The following is a 17,917-nucleotide window of genomic DNA, read 5'->3' as shown; positions in this document are numbered from 1 at the left end:
TCAAAATTTTCAATTCATTTCAATCTTTTTCAATCCCACTCATGACCCGAAATGTGAAATTATTTAGGTATTGAGAAGGATTCAGAAAGATTCAAAATTTTCAATTCATTTCAATCTTTTTCAATCCCACACTTGATCCAAAATATCGGACTATTTAGGTATTGAGAAGGATTTAGAAAGATTCAAAAATTTCAATTCATTTCAATCTTTTTCAATCCCACACTTGATCGAAATATCGGATTATTTAGGTATTGAGAAGGATTCAGAAAGATTCAAAAATTTCAATTCATTTCAATCTTTTTCAATCCCACTCATGACCCGAAATGTGAAATTATTTAGGTATTGAGAAGGATTCAGAAAGATTCAAAATTTTCAATTCATTTCAATCTTTTTCAAACCCACACTTGATCCGAAATATCGGACTATTTAGGTATTGAGAAGGATTCAGAAAGATTCAAAAATTTCAATTCATTTCAATCTTTTTCAATCCCACACTTGATCGAAATATCGGATTATTTAGGTATTGAGAAGGATTCGGAAAGATTCAAAAATTTCAATTCATTTCAATCTTTTTCAAACCCACACTTGATCCGAAATATCGGACTATTTAGGTATTGAGAAGGATTCAGAAAGATTCAAAAATTTCAATACATTTCAATCTTTTTCAATCCCACACTTGATCGAAATATCGGATTATTTAGGTATTGAGAAGGCTTCGGAAAGATTCAAAAATTTCAATTCATTTCAATCTTTTTCAATCCCACACTTGATCCGGAATGTCGGATTATTTACGTATTGAGAAGGACTCAGAAAGATTAAAAATATCAATTCATCTGAATCTTTTTCAATTCCTCGGAAGTTCAGAAATTCTTTTATTATTTTGGGATTGAAAATTATTCATTTTATGTCAAAATGAATACCTTAAGGTATAGAAAGTATTCGAAAGGATTCATTTCTCATCTTTTTCAATACTTTTCAATTCACTTTTTTAATCAGGGATGGGTGCCGTTCCTATAATCAACATTTCAAAAAAACCGGTTACCATGCATTATGGGAACCATTACCCTATCCAAAAATTCCCATAGAATCCACTCAACTGTGACAAAAACCGCATAGAATCCTATAGACCGTATTGGTTTCTATGCGGTTTTTGTCGCAGTTGAGTGGATTCTATGGAAATTTTTGGATAGGGTACCATAATATATTGTAATTGTTACCATAAATTTCTCTCCGTGTTGATTATAGGAACGGCACCCATACATTGTAGTTATCATTACTATAATATTAAGGTAACCGTTCCCATAATATTATGGTAATCATTACCATAATCATATGGTAATAATTCCCATACATTATAGGAATAGTTACCATAATATATAGGGTTTATTCCCATATGCACTTAAGAATCGTTACAATGTTGTTATACACGGAAAAAAATTGACTGTTGCTGCAACAGGATTAACTGTTGTTGCGACTTAATAGTAAAATATAATTACACAGTAAAAAATGTTGTGTCATTGCGTAAAAAAACTCAGTGTAACAAATTTTTGCGTTAAATATTTAACACTTTTATGTGTACATTTAACGTTTATTCTGTTAAATCAACCCAAAAAAGTGTTAAATAGGGGAAGGGGGGGCAAAACGGGATAGGCCGGCAAAATGGGATACCCTCGAAATTTCGTCAAAATTTTTTTTCTCGAAAAATTTTCGAAAATGGTCAAAAACGTGGACAAATGCAGACTTTTTTCTCATAAAAATTTTATAAGAATTAGTAAGAAAATCTATAATCGAATTAACTTGTTAAAACTTAAAAGATTTAATTTTAATTTTAAAGCTATGTGATTTATGAGTTCTTGTAAGTTTTAGTTAGAAGGCTATTACTTATAAAATATTATGGAGTACTTATGAGATTTTATAAATAATTTCCATTCACATAAAATATTAATTTTATCAGATTCATTCAAAAATAATTGCTTAACTTCATTTTTTTTTTATAAGAATTTACACCAAAAATACTAATATTATCACTTTTTTTTGTACTTTGAATATTTTAACTGTTCGGAGATGAGTGAAAATATAAGTTTTTATGTGATTTTTTACAAACCCAGTAATGTATCTTGCCGCATTTTTTTTTTTTTTGGTGCAAGATACATTATTTTTTTGTAGCAATATTGCATTTTTTTGGTTAAACAGAATAAAATTTCTTGGAACAAGTGCTATTCTTTTTACGCAAGTATTTTTGTATTCTCCGACCAAAATAACAAAAGTTGCTTAAGCCAAGAGAAAAAATTTCTCGGGAGAAAAGATGTATATAGAGAAGGGGAAAGTCACCGGTGCTAGGCAGCAGCAGCGGGAGTAGTTCAGTGCTCGCCACGAGATCGCGCCTACGATTTGTAGTGTCCCTGGTAAGACATTTATTTCAGAAGTGTTAAATTCCAAATTTCAATACGATTTTATTCGAGTACTCCTATGTCATTTGACAGATCAACAAGTACCTGTTTGGGTTGTACTATGGTATATCCCATAATACATCATGAGAATTTTAAGAAAAAATTTTTTTTGATGCACCATCTATGAGAAAATAATTTATCAGAATTTTTGAGATTTTTCGCGGACAAATACTGATCGTTTTCTCATAGCCAATTTTTTTTTATGAGATTCTATAAGACCTTTTCCACAGGGTTCTTGACTTGGCACAATCGGCCGAAACCACGGCTGCATTACGCGATGCGTGGGCCTCTCTCCCGGACTTATTATTCCAAAACTGACAGAAAAATTTTCAGGGAGTGGCATATCAGTATTCATTCGATAAATAGCATATTTAAACTCATCTCGATTCGCCTGTTTAAACAATCGTAGTTTTAGACCATGATCTCCGATTGCAAAATTCCGAACGTCCTCGAATTCGCCCTCGCCGGTAGATACGATAAACTCTACATGTGTTGAATGAGCAAAATAATAATTTCGGTTCATTTTTGAGCGAAACTTTATAATAGAAATTATTTAATCTATCACTGTTTGCTCAGTAATAATTTTTTCAGGATTCACTGATAACTTCTTTAAAATTCTGTGGGAACTCGAGTTACGGAGTTTCTACGAATGAAACTGTTAAAACTTTTATAATGTTACAACGTTGTTACTCTGTTAAGTATAACTGTTACATTGAGAGAAAAGTGCTTAGTAACCTGAACTATTCAGCGACAGATATAAAAATATAGTCTCCTTAACCAATTTTTATTGTTACTGGAACTATATACTAGTGTGAATCAGCACGAAAAAATAGTTACATTAACTAAACTTAAGAAACTATTTTTGCCTCATTATGGTCACTACAAAACTTCAATCTTTTTAAATCAAGGCTTAGTAGTGAACACAATATTACCTTTATCATTGGGTCAATTAACATAATATAGATTCAGTAACTATGTTAGTTTAGTGACTGTGTGATAGTGGGTAGAAATAATTTTAATAGTTGACTCAACTAAGAGTTTAGTTGTCGTCACATAGAACTGCATTTATTTAGTTTCTTTTACTACTGACAAAAGTATCAAGCGTACTATTTCATCTTAGTTGTCTAAACAATCAATTTCCAGTTAATTTAATAATTATAGAATATTTCTGCTGACTAATAATCAACTGTAAAAAAAAATTCAAAGGGAATATAGTTATGGATACCCTTAATATTTAGTTTCCCTGGCTATAAATTCCGATCCTAATGCCAAAAGTGCGTACTGCAAAATATACGCCTTATTGGGTCTGCTGAGCCAAAGAAGCGTATCAAACATTTTTTTTGCTTATCAATTCCGAATTGTTAAAAATGTGAAGATGGATTAAAAAAGTGAAAAAAAATTTTTTTTATACCAAAAGGGCGTGTAAAAATTTTTTGTTGTCAATCAATTCGGAATTATTTATTAAAATGAAAATCAATCAAGATAATATATATCTTTTCTCCCAATAAATTTTCCTTTTAGCTTAAACAACTTTTTATTTTTTTTTTTTTTTTTTGTTGAAGCATACAAAAATTCTCGCGTTAAAAAAATAGTAGTTATTCTGAGAAAATTTATTTTTTTCAAACTAAAAAATGCAATTGTTACTAAAAACTAACATATCTTGCTACAAAAAATATCTCCTATATTGAGAAATTAAAACTCTTTAAATAAGTAAAAATTTTTCGATTTAAGCGTAGGAATATGTTGACTTGAAAAAAAATATTTCGATTCGAGATAAAAATTCAAGATAAATTTTTACTTGTTACAGAAGTTTTTATTTCTTAAAATTAGATATTTTTTTGAAGCAAGATGTATTAGTTTTTTGTAGCAATCTGCACTTTTTTGTTTAAAAAAAATAAAATTTCTCTTAATGAGTACTATTATTTAGCGGAAGAACTTTTCATGCTCCAACCAAAACAGAATAGTTGCTTAAACTAAGGGATAAATTTCTTGGGAGAAAAGATACATATGGAGGAGAGGGAAGTCACCAGAGCAAGGCAACAGCATTGGGAGTAGTCTGGTGCTCGCCACTAGATCGCGCCCACTTTTTGTAGTGTCCCTGGTAAGAAACTTATTTCAGAAGTATTATATTCCAAGCTTGAGAACAATCCTGGCATTAGTACTTCTCTGTTATTTGACAGAGTGACTAGTATCCTTTTTGATTGTAATATAGTATGTACTAAATTACATTATGACATTAATGTTCAACATTAATGTTTCCTAAAATAATTTTTGTAATAATAGAAAAACATCAAGTACATTTAATGTAATAGAAAAAAAATTTTCTGTATTTATCACATAAATGTTGGCTATTAAAGAAAAAAGAATTCAGTAACAATAAAACAAAATTTGCACTACAGATCGCTAAATAATTTTGTTTCTTGCAATACTAAATTATGGCAATGGTAACTATGAATGTTTAGTTACAATAAGTCAAATTAGTACATTCGCAGAAAGTTCGATTTTCTAGTGTGTACATCTAGACACAAATACTTATTGCTACTATTATAAATGATCTGAAGAACTAAGTGTACATTATTAACATCACAATAATCTTAGTGTTTATTAGACTAAGAATAAATTTCTTACTACAATATAAATTATAGTTATGTTAACTTTAAACTGATAGTAATAAAAACTTTCCCTAAACTAGTTATGTTTATTATTGCTATCTTAGTATATGTAACTAAAAATAGTAAAAACGACTATGTAGTCATAGAGCACTTTACTGTGGCGTATTAGTTACTGAAACTGACTTCAATAGCTGAGTCGTCTGTGAACTACGATTCCTTAGTTCAGAAAACCGTTTTTTTCTCTCAGTGTAACATAACCCTGAAACTAAACATTTTCTGAGTCACTCAACACGCATACCATGAAGAATAGATAACTTATTAATGCTTGTGTGATGAATAAAAATACAGCCGAAATCAAATCCAGATGTATTTTTTATTTATAAATTTATAATTAACATATATGTTTATGTTTTATTAGGTCCAATATTTTGGGAATAATAATGGGAATTGTTCCCATACTTATGAGAACTTTTCCTAAAAAGTATGGGCCTATATCCCATAATTCCAAATAATCATTATCATCCCTATCCAAAACATCCCATAGAATCCATTAGAATGGGTCAAAAGCCGCTTAAAAACCAATACAAGTCTATAGGATTCTATGCGGCTTTTGACCCATTCTAATGGATTCTATGGGGTGTTTTGGATAGGGATAACGGTATGAGATGATATTTCATAAACGTACTAGGAACGGTTACCATAAACTTCTCTTCGTGTACTAATTTGAATATTAACATACGAGCAACCTGCAGCCACTACGTGACTGCCCAAATATCACTACTAAATTTATAAAATACGCAGAAAAAAAGGATTTCTTGCCGCAACAAAATTTTAATTTGCACCTAGAAATAACCTTGACCTAAAAATTCTCTTGGGGCGAGAAAAGATTTTTTTGGTCAAGAAATAATTCCTTACACCGAGTAATTTTTTCTAGTTCTAAATAAATTTTTGTTTTCAATTCACAATGCAAAAAATTTATTGGGGTAAGTCAAAATTTTCTTTAGGCGAGTAACGATTTTTTGTGTCAATGAATTCTTTTTTTTTCGATCCACAATTTTTTGGCTTTGAGAAGCTTCCTAAAACCAAAAGGGAGTAGAAAAATCTGTCAATTTGGAATAAGTGACGCGATTTAAATAATATAGCCATATATTCAGTGGCATTCAGTCATATTTAGTGCCAGAATAATTAAAGTATTAATTTATTTAAAGAAAATAAATACGATCGTCTTTTTTCCCGCGTAATTTAAATGTAATTCGAATGACATACATAAATCTATTTATCTCGATACTTGGCAATTAAAAAGAGTTTAAAGTATGAAAAGACACAAATTCAAGTCACGACCTTTCTAATGATACCAATTTCAATAACATCAACTAATTCTATCATATAGATATGGCGGGAACAAAACTTTCCTCATTCTCTTAAAAATATAGATTATCATGAAATAAAAAAGTGTTTTTGTATATTATTAGTTTTATTCTTCTCTTCTAATTTTATAAAAGTATTTCAGCAATAATTTTCATTAACGATTTCCTATATTATCTTAAATTTATACATTAGCCATCCTTACAAAATTCATAAATTATTTAATGTTTTAAATTCCTCATATTAAGTATTTATTAGAGTGATACATTCCCTGTGGAAAATGTCTTATAAAATCTCATAAAAAAAATTGGCTATAAGAAAACGATCAGTATTTGTCCACGAAAAATCTCAAAAATTCTTATACAATTATTTTCTCATAGATGGTGCATCAAAAAAAATTTTTTCTTAAAATTCTCATGATGTATTATGGGATATACCATAGTACAACCCAAACAGGTACTTGTTGGTCTGTCAAATGACAGAGGAGTACTCGGATAAAATCGTATTGAAATTTGCGGAATATAACACTTCTGAAATAAATGTCTTACCAGGGACACTACATGTCGTAGGCGCGATCTCGTGGCGAGCACTGAACTACTCCCGCTGCTGCTGGCTAGCACCAGTGATTTTCCCCTTCTCCATATCGATCTTTTCGCCCAAAAAATTTTTTCTCTTTACTTAAGCAACTTTTGTTATTTTGGTCGGAGAATACAAAAATACTTGCGTGAAAATAATAGTACTTGTTCCAAGAAATTTTATTCTGTTTAACCAAAAAAATGCAATATTGCTACAAAAAAATAATGTATCTTGCACCAAAAAAAAAAATGCGGCAAGATACATTACTGGGTTTGTAAAAAATCACATAAAAACTTATATTTTCACTCATCTCCGAACAGTTAAAATATTCAAAGTACAAAAAAAAGTGATAATATTAGTATTTCTGGTGTAAATTCTTGTAAAAAAAAAAATGAAGTTAAGCAATTATTTTTAAATGAATCTGATAAAATTAATATTTTATGTGAATGGAAAATATTTATAAAATCTCATAAGTACTCCATAATATTTTATAAGTAATAGCCTTCTAAATAAAACTTACAAAAACTCATAAATCACATAGCTTTTAAATTAAAATTAAATCTTTCAAGTTTTTACAAGTTAATTCGATTATAGATTTTCTTACTAATTCTCATAAAATTTTTATGAGAAAAAGGTCTGCATTTGTCCATGTGATTCCTGATTCAGTCTCATAAAATTTCGAAGAAATACATGTTAAATATTTTCTCATAAAATATGACAAATATTTTATGATATTCAATAAGATATTATCTCCTAGGATAACTCTTACTAAAACTTATAAATTCTGAAAATTTCGTATAAAAAAATAATCTTATTGCGATTTTGTAAGTATTATAACATCGGAATTCGCCTGATCAATTCTTATTGAAAATACATCAGAATAAACTGCAACAATCTTATAGAAGTGAAAGTACTTATTCAATCTCATAATCGTTGGCGGAATTCGAGTCACAAAATCTCATAAATTAAAAAATCTTACTCATTCTTTTAAAAATCTAGTACGGAAATCATGATAGGAAAACATCAAAAGCTTTGACTCATAGATTCTCATAAAAATTCATATGAGAATTTTTTTAAATCTCATAGATATTTTCGAAGCTCATAGATTCTCATAAAAAATATTCAATATCTTATCAGAATTTATGAGAGCTTTTTCACAGGGTCGATGCACATATTTTTACCCTTCGTCCCACGCTATGAGCGCAGCGTTGCAATTTTTTTTAAAAAGATTATCTAAGAGGAAAATAAATTTCCTAGTATTCTGAAATTTTATGAGTTCTTTTACTATACTTTTTAGTATCAACAAATAAATGATAATTATTTTTACGAAAATTTACACATAAAAAAAATAATTTTTTTTGTTAAAAAACCTGAGAAATTTGGAGAACCCGTTAAATTTGATCGGATTTTCTTTGCAGTGTTGCCAGACACCACCTTCAGCTCATTTAATTTATCTCTTTCTTTAGTATTTTTATTTAATACAAAATTTTTATTTTAGTAAAAAAATTAAAATTGTCTAGTCGTATCTTGAGTGGTTTTAATTTTGAAAAATCATAATTATGATACTTGGCAACATCCCTGGTTAGAAAATCTCATAGAATCCAATAGATTCTCATAAATTCCCATAGAGATTTTATAAGAATGAATGAGTTCTATAAGAAGTGCCATAGTTAAGTATAGGCCTCATACATACAACTTTATGCTTGGTCCAAGCTCGTTTGGCAAGCGTGGCCCAAGCATTGGCAGCCAGACTTAGCCCAAGGCCATCATCTCAAAGTTTAACCAGGCTTGGGCCAAGCTCGATTGCCAGACTAGGCCCAAGTTTCACGAGCCTTGACACAAGCTTGGAACAAGCGTACACGGAGAAAATTAAATGATTGCAGTTACTATCTATTTATGGTAAAATTTTTTACCATCAACCCGATGGTAGTGACAACTATCTGGATGATTGTATAAATCATATTTATGGTAACTGTTACAATCATGTATGTTAATTAGAGATAGTTACAGTTATCATTTTAAATAGTTATATTTACGATCTAGATGGTTACAATTACCATCAGAAATTGTAGTAGTTACCATTAAAGATGATTAAAGTTACCATCTAAGACAATTAATGATGTTACCATTAATGATGTTCTTGTCAGCATTGGATGTCATGAACCCTTACCATACAAAATAGACGACCTTGTTCAAGACATTCAATGGACAAGTTTTCAGAATGATAGAATAACAATTAATTCAATTATAATGAAACCGTCTGACGAACCATCATTTTACCAAGTTAAAAAAATACTAAATGTCAACAATGGCCAAATTTTATTCATTACCCAGTACTTGGATGATTGTTATTTCGATGAACACACTCAATCATTCAAAGTTATTAACAGAAGCTCTCTCGCTTGGAAATTTTTATTTTATGCTGATATTGAAGACTGTACAGTAACTTATTTCAATATTTTAGACAATCAAGTGTACATAACTAAATTATGGATTTGAATAATTGTAAAAAATAAATAATTGTCATTTTTTTGTAAAAATTTTATAAATAAAATTTAAGTATATTTGTCATCATATTTGTAATAAAAAATTTATAATTTTGCACCAGTACTTGAAAATTATTGAATTTTTGATCAATTTTTTTTATAGCATTTAATAATATTTATCAGTGATAAATTATCACTATCCTTGATAGGAAACATTATTATCCTGATGGTAAATATTACCATCCTGATAGTAACTGTAATCATCTTAATGGTTACTGTTATCATCCTGATGGTAACTGTTACTATAAAAAATGGTAACTGCAATTATAAAAAATTGTAGCACTAACCATCTTTACACTGAAAAATTTTTTAATCATCCTAGATGATTGCAGCTACAAATTTAGTATGATAACTCCAATCATTTATTTTTCTCCGTGTAGGCTTATTATTTTTTCCTACTTGTGGCACCGCGTCTTATCTATGCAAGACTAGATAATACCACACATGAAATGAATTCCAATCATCATATATTGCCGGTGAACTAAAATTACTTATCGAAATTTTTAATTTCCTTAAGAGGGGGGAGGGGGGTAGGGTTTTAAAATTATTAAAAAAAATTTTTTTTTTTATTTTTTTCCTGAATGAACAATAAGAAAAATTTGGTATAGTTCAAATAAATCTATAAAGTATTATTTACTTTTTATTCTGAATTCTTGCTTTATTTAAAAATGAATACCCCGGGAAAAAAATTTAGATCTCCCAGAGAGGAAAGTACCACGGGCCCAGGCTTGGCCCAGACTTGGCCCAACTTTGTAGAACCTTGGGCCAGGCTTGTAAGCCAGTCTTGGCCCAGCCTTGGTAGAAGCCTGGAATGATAATCTCGGGCCAAGCCTGGTTGCCAGACCTGGCCCATGCTTGGTTACCAGACCTGGCCCAGGCTTCCAGGAAACGAATAAATTTAATTCAAAAAAATTTATTATTATTAGCCTCGTAGAATTCATGATCATTAACGTTTTAATTATCTAAGGGAGGTAAATGATGTGAAAAAAACTCGGTGGGAATTCTGCTGGACTCTGGGCGCGAACTGCCGTCCTTCTGATTACTGGGTCCGAACGGTAGCTACTGGACGAACCTACTAACTTTGAACTGGTACATTTATATGATCTACTTATATAAACCATAGGTATATCCAAACTTGGGTAATCCTACCTTGGCCCAAGTCTGGGTTGCCATTGGATAGCCAAGGCTAGGTTACCCAGTCTTGGCCCAAGTCCGGGTGATCATTGTAACGGCCAAGGCTAGGTTACCCAGTCCTGGCTTGCCATTGGATGGCCAAGGCTAGGTTAACCAGTCCTGGCCCAAGCCTGGGCCAATATAAATGTGCCAAAGCTAGGTTTCCCAGTGCTGGGCCAAGTAGGGGCCCGTTGTTCAACTCTGGCAGCTCCTGTATGGGCTGTTCTGATCAAATTAGATCAGCTCAGATCAAATTCGATCATAATTTATACTGAACCCAGATCAGAGTAGATCTGATTTGATCTGTTCAGATCAAACTAGATCTGATCAGATATGACATTTTTCTTTGGGAAAAAATAGTCCAGATCTACCCTGATGAAATCTAATCAAGTCAGATCAACCTAGATCTAGTCAGATCAAAATAGATCAACATTGATTAAACGATCAATTTATGAAGTAAATATAAATGGGTCTAATTGGATTCGTACGGATCAAACCAGATCTGAGCTGACATAACTTTTTCTCGGAAAAAAAAAGTTCAGATCTGCTCTGATCAGATTAGATCTGTACAGATCATAAAGATCTTTATAAAGAAATATTTCTTCACATTATATCATAATTATGAGATTAACTAGCTGAATTTTGAGACATTCACCTGAATTTTGATAATTCTAAAAAGTCTATCGTAATTGAAATAAATGGCTTCAATCCTATATATTTTATATTATTGTGATATATTTAATATATTTTTAATCAGACATAAATTTTTATTAGGATAGAGATTAAAAAACAGATCGATGTAGATCTAGCGAATTAGATTAAATTTGATCTGAGCAGATCTAAGAGTATTTTTTATTTACCTTGATCTGTTTATAGATCCAAGCAGATCTATTCTGATCAGAATAGATCTTATTTGATCTGAACAGATATGGCCAAAATGCAGATCTGTTCAGATCTAAAACATCAGATCCAATTTGATCTGAATAGATCTAAATTTTTTTTCCCGGGTAACAGTTGATAGGTGAAACTGTGAAAATTAAGATTTATTGCATCCATATCTTAAAAAGAACACTACCCGGGAAAAAATGATCAGGCCTGATCAGACATGAAAAATGACCATGCCTGACCAGGCCTGATCAGGCATGTTCAGGTCTGATCAGGTATGTTCATGTCTGTTCATGCCCATCCGGGTAAAAAAATTATATATAAAAAATGGCCCTATATAATTATATATAATTATGTATAACTATATTCAATTATACATGTATATAATTATTACTACAAAAATAAAAAAAAATAAAAAATTCGGGCGTGTGCAGGATTTGAACCGTGGACCTTGCGCTCGAAAGTGTAACTCGCTACCCACTGACCTAAGAGATTTAGTTGAAAAGTAAGTTTCGTATGAACTTCAAGTAATAAAAATCTTATACGTGATAGATTCTTGGTCAAAAAAATTTTAGATCTATGAGCAGACATGAACAGCCATGAACAGACATGAACATATATGACCAGGCATGAACAGGCATGGACAGGTATGATCAGGCCTGAGCGTATTTCATGCTTCAGACATGAACAGACATGAACAGGCATGATCAGGTCTAATTTCAGGCCTGATCATACATGAACAGGCATGGTCAGGTCTGATCATTTTTTCCCGGGTACTCTTCGGAATAGTAATAATAACGATCAAAAATGTGATTTTAACTGATTTTAGAATAAAATTTATAATTATAAAATCTGTTTACTATCGAGAGCTAGACAATATCGAGTTTGATGAATCTGTAATAAATACAGATAAGAGTTTAATTTTTCGACTGCTCTTTTTCCGTGTAGATAAGGATAGATTTTTTTTAAATTTATATAAAAGTGGGATGTTAGAAAGAAGGAAAATTCCAAAACTTGAGAACTAATCAAAAATACTATTATCGACATTAAAGTGTTGTATAGCAAAATCATGACAAACAAATAATTATCATTGGAAATGTCGAAGGTCACTATTTTCAACATATAAAAGTTAGCGATCCACAGATTGATTACACAAAAGTTTACAGAACTTCGAGAACAACGATCGGTAATAACTTATAAGTGCTTATATATTTTTAATTATAACTTTTATACTATTGAATTTACGAAAAAAAAAGTCAAATATTTTTTATAGAAAATGTTGTGCTCTATAAATTAATTGAAGTACTTTTTTATCATATCTTCGATAATTTAGCTGCAATATCAAATTAAATAATTATTCTTTTTACAGCTCAAGATATAAAATCAAAAAAATGTCGAAAATAATTTTATTATTATCAATTTTCCTATTGATTAGTGTCTATGCTTGTGCAGATGCAGCATGTCAATATTATACAGTGAGTAATTACCATAACACAGTGACAAAATCTAAGCAATTAATGGTCCTGTGGGCCATCCTCAAAACTTCCCGCTTGGAGAGCTCGAAAACATTATAATATTGGTAAACTGTTCAGGCCAGGACTGGGTAACTTAGCCTTGGTCACCCAATGGCAACCCAGACTTGCGCCAAGACTGGGTAACCTAGCCTTGGCCGTTACAATGATTACCCGGGCTAGGGCCAAGACTGGTTAACCTAGCCTTGGCTATCCAATGGCATACCAGACTTGGGCCAATGGTAGGATTACCCAAGTTTGGACATACCTATGGCTTATATAAGTAGATCATATAAATGTACCAGTTCAACGTTAGTAGTTTCGTCCAGTAGCTACCGTTCGGACCCAGTAATCAGAAGGACGGCAGTTCGCGCCCAGAGTCCAGCAGAATTCCCACCGAGTTTTTTTCACATCATTTACCTCTCTTAGATAATTAAAACGTTAATGATCATGAATTCTACGAGGTTAATAATAATAAATTTTTTTTAATTAAATTTATTTGTTTCCTGGAAGCTTGGGCCAGTTCTGGCAACCAAGCATGGGCCAGGTCTGGCAACCAGGCTTGGCCCGAGATTATCATTCCAGGCTTCTACCAAGGCTGGGCCAAGACTGGCTTACAAGCCTGGCCCAAGGTTCTACAAAGTTGGGCCAAGCCTGGGCCCGTAGTACTTTCCTCTCTGGGTTACCCCGATTTAACACCGGTGTATTACTCCTCCTACACCGGTGTAATTTCATTTTTACACCGGGCGGAGTTAAAATGAGTCCATTTTTAACACCGCTCTTTTTACAGTGTAAAAATACTTCAAAAAGCTATAGGGGAGGGTGGGGCAGAGTGGCCCCCATGGGGCAAAGCGGCCCCCCTGAAATTTTAATCGAAAAAAAATTTTTTTTTTCCGACTAATTACTATAAATCCGATATATTTGCGCATTTTTAGCCCTACGCATGACATCCGGGGCAAAATGGACAAGCCAAAAATTTTGAAAAAGTGATTTTTTCATATATTTGTCATCAAATTAAAAAAAATTATGATATTTCCACGTTCCCAGCCCTACACATAACAACTGGGGTAAAACGAACCAGACAACACTTCTGAAAAAATGATTTTTTAATTTTTCGGCCGCTTCTCTATGTCTGAGGCAAATTTGGTCACGAAAAATATTCAATAATAAAATTTTTTTTTTAGTTGATAAATTTTTGAAATAAAGTAAAACTATTTATAATCTAAAAAATTAAAAAACACGTTTTTTGGGTTCAAAGTAATGACAAATAAGAAATATAGAATTGTTTTTTTTTATTAAATAACAATTAGCAATGAAGCTAATCGAGGGTGAACGATTTATTACAGCTAAAAAAATTTTTTCTATGTAATGAAAAACCAAAAATAGGTAAAAAAAAAAAAAAAGAAAAAAAAAATTTTTTTATCATTTTTTGGAGGGGGGCCCTACTGCCCCACCAAAAAACAATTTTTTTTTTTCAGAATTTCGGCAAAATGTCCATAAATTTGTTCGAAATAGGACAAAAGTAAAGTGATCTGATGGTTGAAAGACACAAAAAGTAATAATTGGCTTAGGGGGCCGCTCTGTCCCACCCTCCCCTACATTATTGTTAATGTTAAATAACAGCCAAACATTAAATAAATTCCACATTAGCTGCATTCAGAATCGCAGTGGACAGTAATATGTGGGGCATTCCACCTCAATCAGCGAGGTCTTGGACCCGATCATTATTTATTCACTCGATTCCTTTACATCTTATACTCTTTGTTGAAAAACACGTCCACGATTTATTTTGAATTCTCATATTGCTTTTTGAAAAAGTTATGAATTTTTGAAAATTTCGGATAAAAAACATTTGAATGTTGCTACATGATAATTTTCACTCAAAAATCGATTAAAATCGAATTTTTGTGACGATTAATCGATTTCCAGAACCGAGATGAACAGACTCGAAGTGGGAATCGAAAATCGATTCTTCGATAGATCTTTTCCTCCCTATAGATGTCAGCCAACTTTACCGTAGTCTGAAATCGGCTTGTTTCATCCCCTGTCACACAATATACTATTTCATGCGGGAAATATTCATTTCGCTGAAAAAAAGTAATTTTTGTCCGACGATATCTGCGGAGCAAATCAACCAATTTGCACATGCATGCTTTATGACAATCTTAAGAGCATGTTGAGACTTAGATAAAATCAAACTCAGAAACAAATCGATCGAGCGATTTACGAGTTATGCAACAAAAATTAAAGAAGAATTTTTTTTTAATTTTTATATTCCGTAGACTTGTAAACTACTCAACCGATTGACTTCAAAATCTGATCCAATTTAAGTCTTGGTGAACCCTTTCGATTGCCACCATGAACGTTAGAATCAGTTGATTCGTTCCAAAGATATTGTCGGACAAAGTATTAAACTTTAAAGTACCATGACTTTTTAAATTTCAACTTTATCGTGTCACAACTAAGGACTGGTTTTTCTAGAGATTTTTATTTCCCATAAGTACGTCGCTTGCACTGAGAAAAAAATTTTCTCCTGACAACTAAATTTTAGTTATGACAAGAAAATGATTTGATTGCCCATTGCCAATCATATATTTGGTTGTTTTAACTAAATTTTTTATAATCCACCAACAAAACAAATTATTAGAAACTATAAAAGATTCAGTAAAGATAATTATGCGTTATGTAGCAAGCATAAAATCAAATTGATTACCTGTAGAACTTATAAAGTAGTCATAATGGAATATATCAATGAGCCTTAGAGAATGAGTTATTAATAATAATTAAATATTATTTTAAAATGACAGAATATTTATTTAACAGTTAAATAAATGCATAATTAGAAAAGTAATTTATTTCCTTCACACGTACTTTTTTTCGTATTATGACAAAAATTGTTCAGAAAAAACATTATTATTAGACAATAATGTCAGAGTGTGATACAGGATACCCGTATATTATTATCAAAAATATTCAACGGACAAACCATCCCATGAAGGCTTTAAGCTGGCGAATATACAAACTCTGCAATAAGTATCTTACCAGGGACACCACAAATGGTGGGCGCGATCTAGTGGCGAGCACCGAACTACTCCAGCTGCTGCTGCCTAACACCATAACTTTTAAATCAATAATCATTAGGTTCAACTATATATTTATTAACCTCAAACAAATATATATATTAGAGTGTCTCAAAAAATCGACTTTTTTTTTTTTTTTGAAGAACATTGAAAAATCGACAGAGTATCTCTAGGTAAAGACCCTGTTAAAATATGAGACCTTAATATTAATATTTAAAGGTGGCGATTCACGATTTTCTATTTTCCATTTAAATAACATGGGAAAAAAACAATTTAAATTTTGGAATTTTATACCTCGGCGATGGGTTATTGAACAGATAAGTTCAGGATATATTTTTGTAGGGAATTTAACGCTCTACAAAAAAAGTCTTTTATCATTTTTTGATAAATTCATCTGTTCAAAAGTTATTGGAGCTCGAAGTCAAGTTAGAGTAAATTTCGAGATCTTTTTACTTTTCCGGCGAAACTATCGGACTTATCATAAAATGTTATGAGATCTTTTTTGTAGATAATTTTATTTTCTACAAATTATTATTGATAAATTTTTTTCAAATTCTGCATTGTTTTCTAGTTGTTTCCATTTTAATGTCAAGCTCTTAAAATCGATCAGAACACTACTTTTTTAAGAGCTTGGCATTAAAATGGAAATAACTAGAAAACAATGCAGAATTTGAAAAAAATTTATCAATAATAATTTGTAGAAAATAAAATTATCTACAAAAAAGATCTCATAACATTTTATGATAAGTCCGATAGTTTCGCCGGAAAAGTAAAAAGATCTCGAAATTTACTCTAACTTGACTTCGAGGTCCAATAACTTTTGAACAGATGAATTTATCAAAAAATGATAAGAGACTTTTTTTGTAGAGCGTTCAATTTCCTACAAAAATATATCCTGAACTTATCTGTTCAATAAGCCATCGCCGAGGTATAAAATTCCAAAATTTAAATTGTTTTTTTCCCATGTTATTTAAATGGAAAATAGAAAGTCGTGAATCGCCACTTTTAAATATTAATATTAAGGTCTCATATTTTAACAGGGTCTTTGTCTAGAGATACTCTGTCGATTTTTCAATGTTCTTCAAAAAAAAAAAAAAAAGTCGATTTTTTGAGACACTCTAATATATATATATTTATTCCAAATTAATATTTTTTTTGTGTCTAAGTAATATTTATTAGAGTTAATATAATAACACTTTGCTTTAGTATTTGGATTTGTTGGCACTATAAAACAGTTTGGCTGTCCATTAAATATATATTTTCTTAACTCTACCAAATGATTTTATTATCTTAGAGAGAGAAATATTAATGTCAACCAAATAGAGCCTATTAAATCATTTGTTAACAATGATAAAATAGATTTTATTGATATAATAAAATTTAGTTGTCCCAAATAAATTTTAGTTTAACAGAATTCAACAAAACCAATTTAATTGTCTGAAGATAAATTTTTTCTCAGTGTGAAAGTTGATAAAATAACAATTTTTTGTGTATACTTTTCGATAAACGATAATAATTTCTACTAAAATATAAATAATCATTAAAATATATTTTTTTGCAGTGCAATCCATCACAAGGTATTGGCTGTTGTGATGCAATTACAACATGTAGTAGTAAAATGGGTGACGGTATATGCGTACCTCTTGCGGGAATGCTGTAACTCTAACCAATATATTTGGAAAATAATTATAACAATACAGTGAAAATTTAAAGATGTAT

General features: G+C 30.9%; 1 long non-coding RNA gene across 1 annotated transcript; it reads left to right on the top strand.

The window, feature by feature from the left end:
* Positions 1–12,667: 12,667 nt before the first annotated feature.
* Positions 12,668–17,917, top strand: LOC130673515 (uncharacterized). The gene is made up of 3 exons (XR_008990897.1): positions 12,668–12,793; positions 12,977–13,082; positions 17,760–17,917. It is a non-coding gene; the product is annotated as an uncharacterized LOC130673515 (long non-coding RNA).

This window comes from Microplitis mediator, chromosome 8 (genome assembly GCF_029852145.1).
Source record: "Microplitis mediator isolate UGA2020A chromosome 8, iyMicMedi2.1, whole genome shotgun sequence".
Lineage (NCBI taxonomy): Eukaryota > Metazoa > Arthropoda > Insecta > Hymenoptera > Braconidae > Microplitis > Microplitis mediator.
The sequence above is the reverse complement of the archived record's forward strand: the minus strand, read 5'-3'. Positions and strand labels throughout refer to the sequence as shown.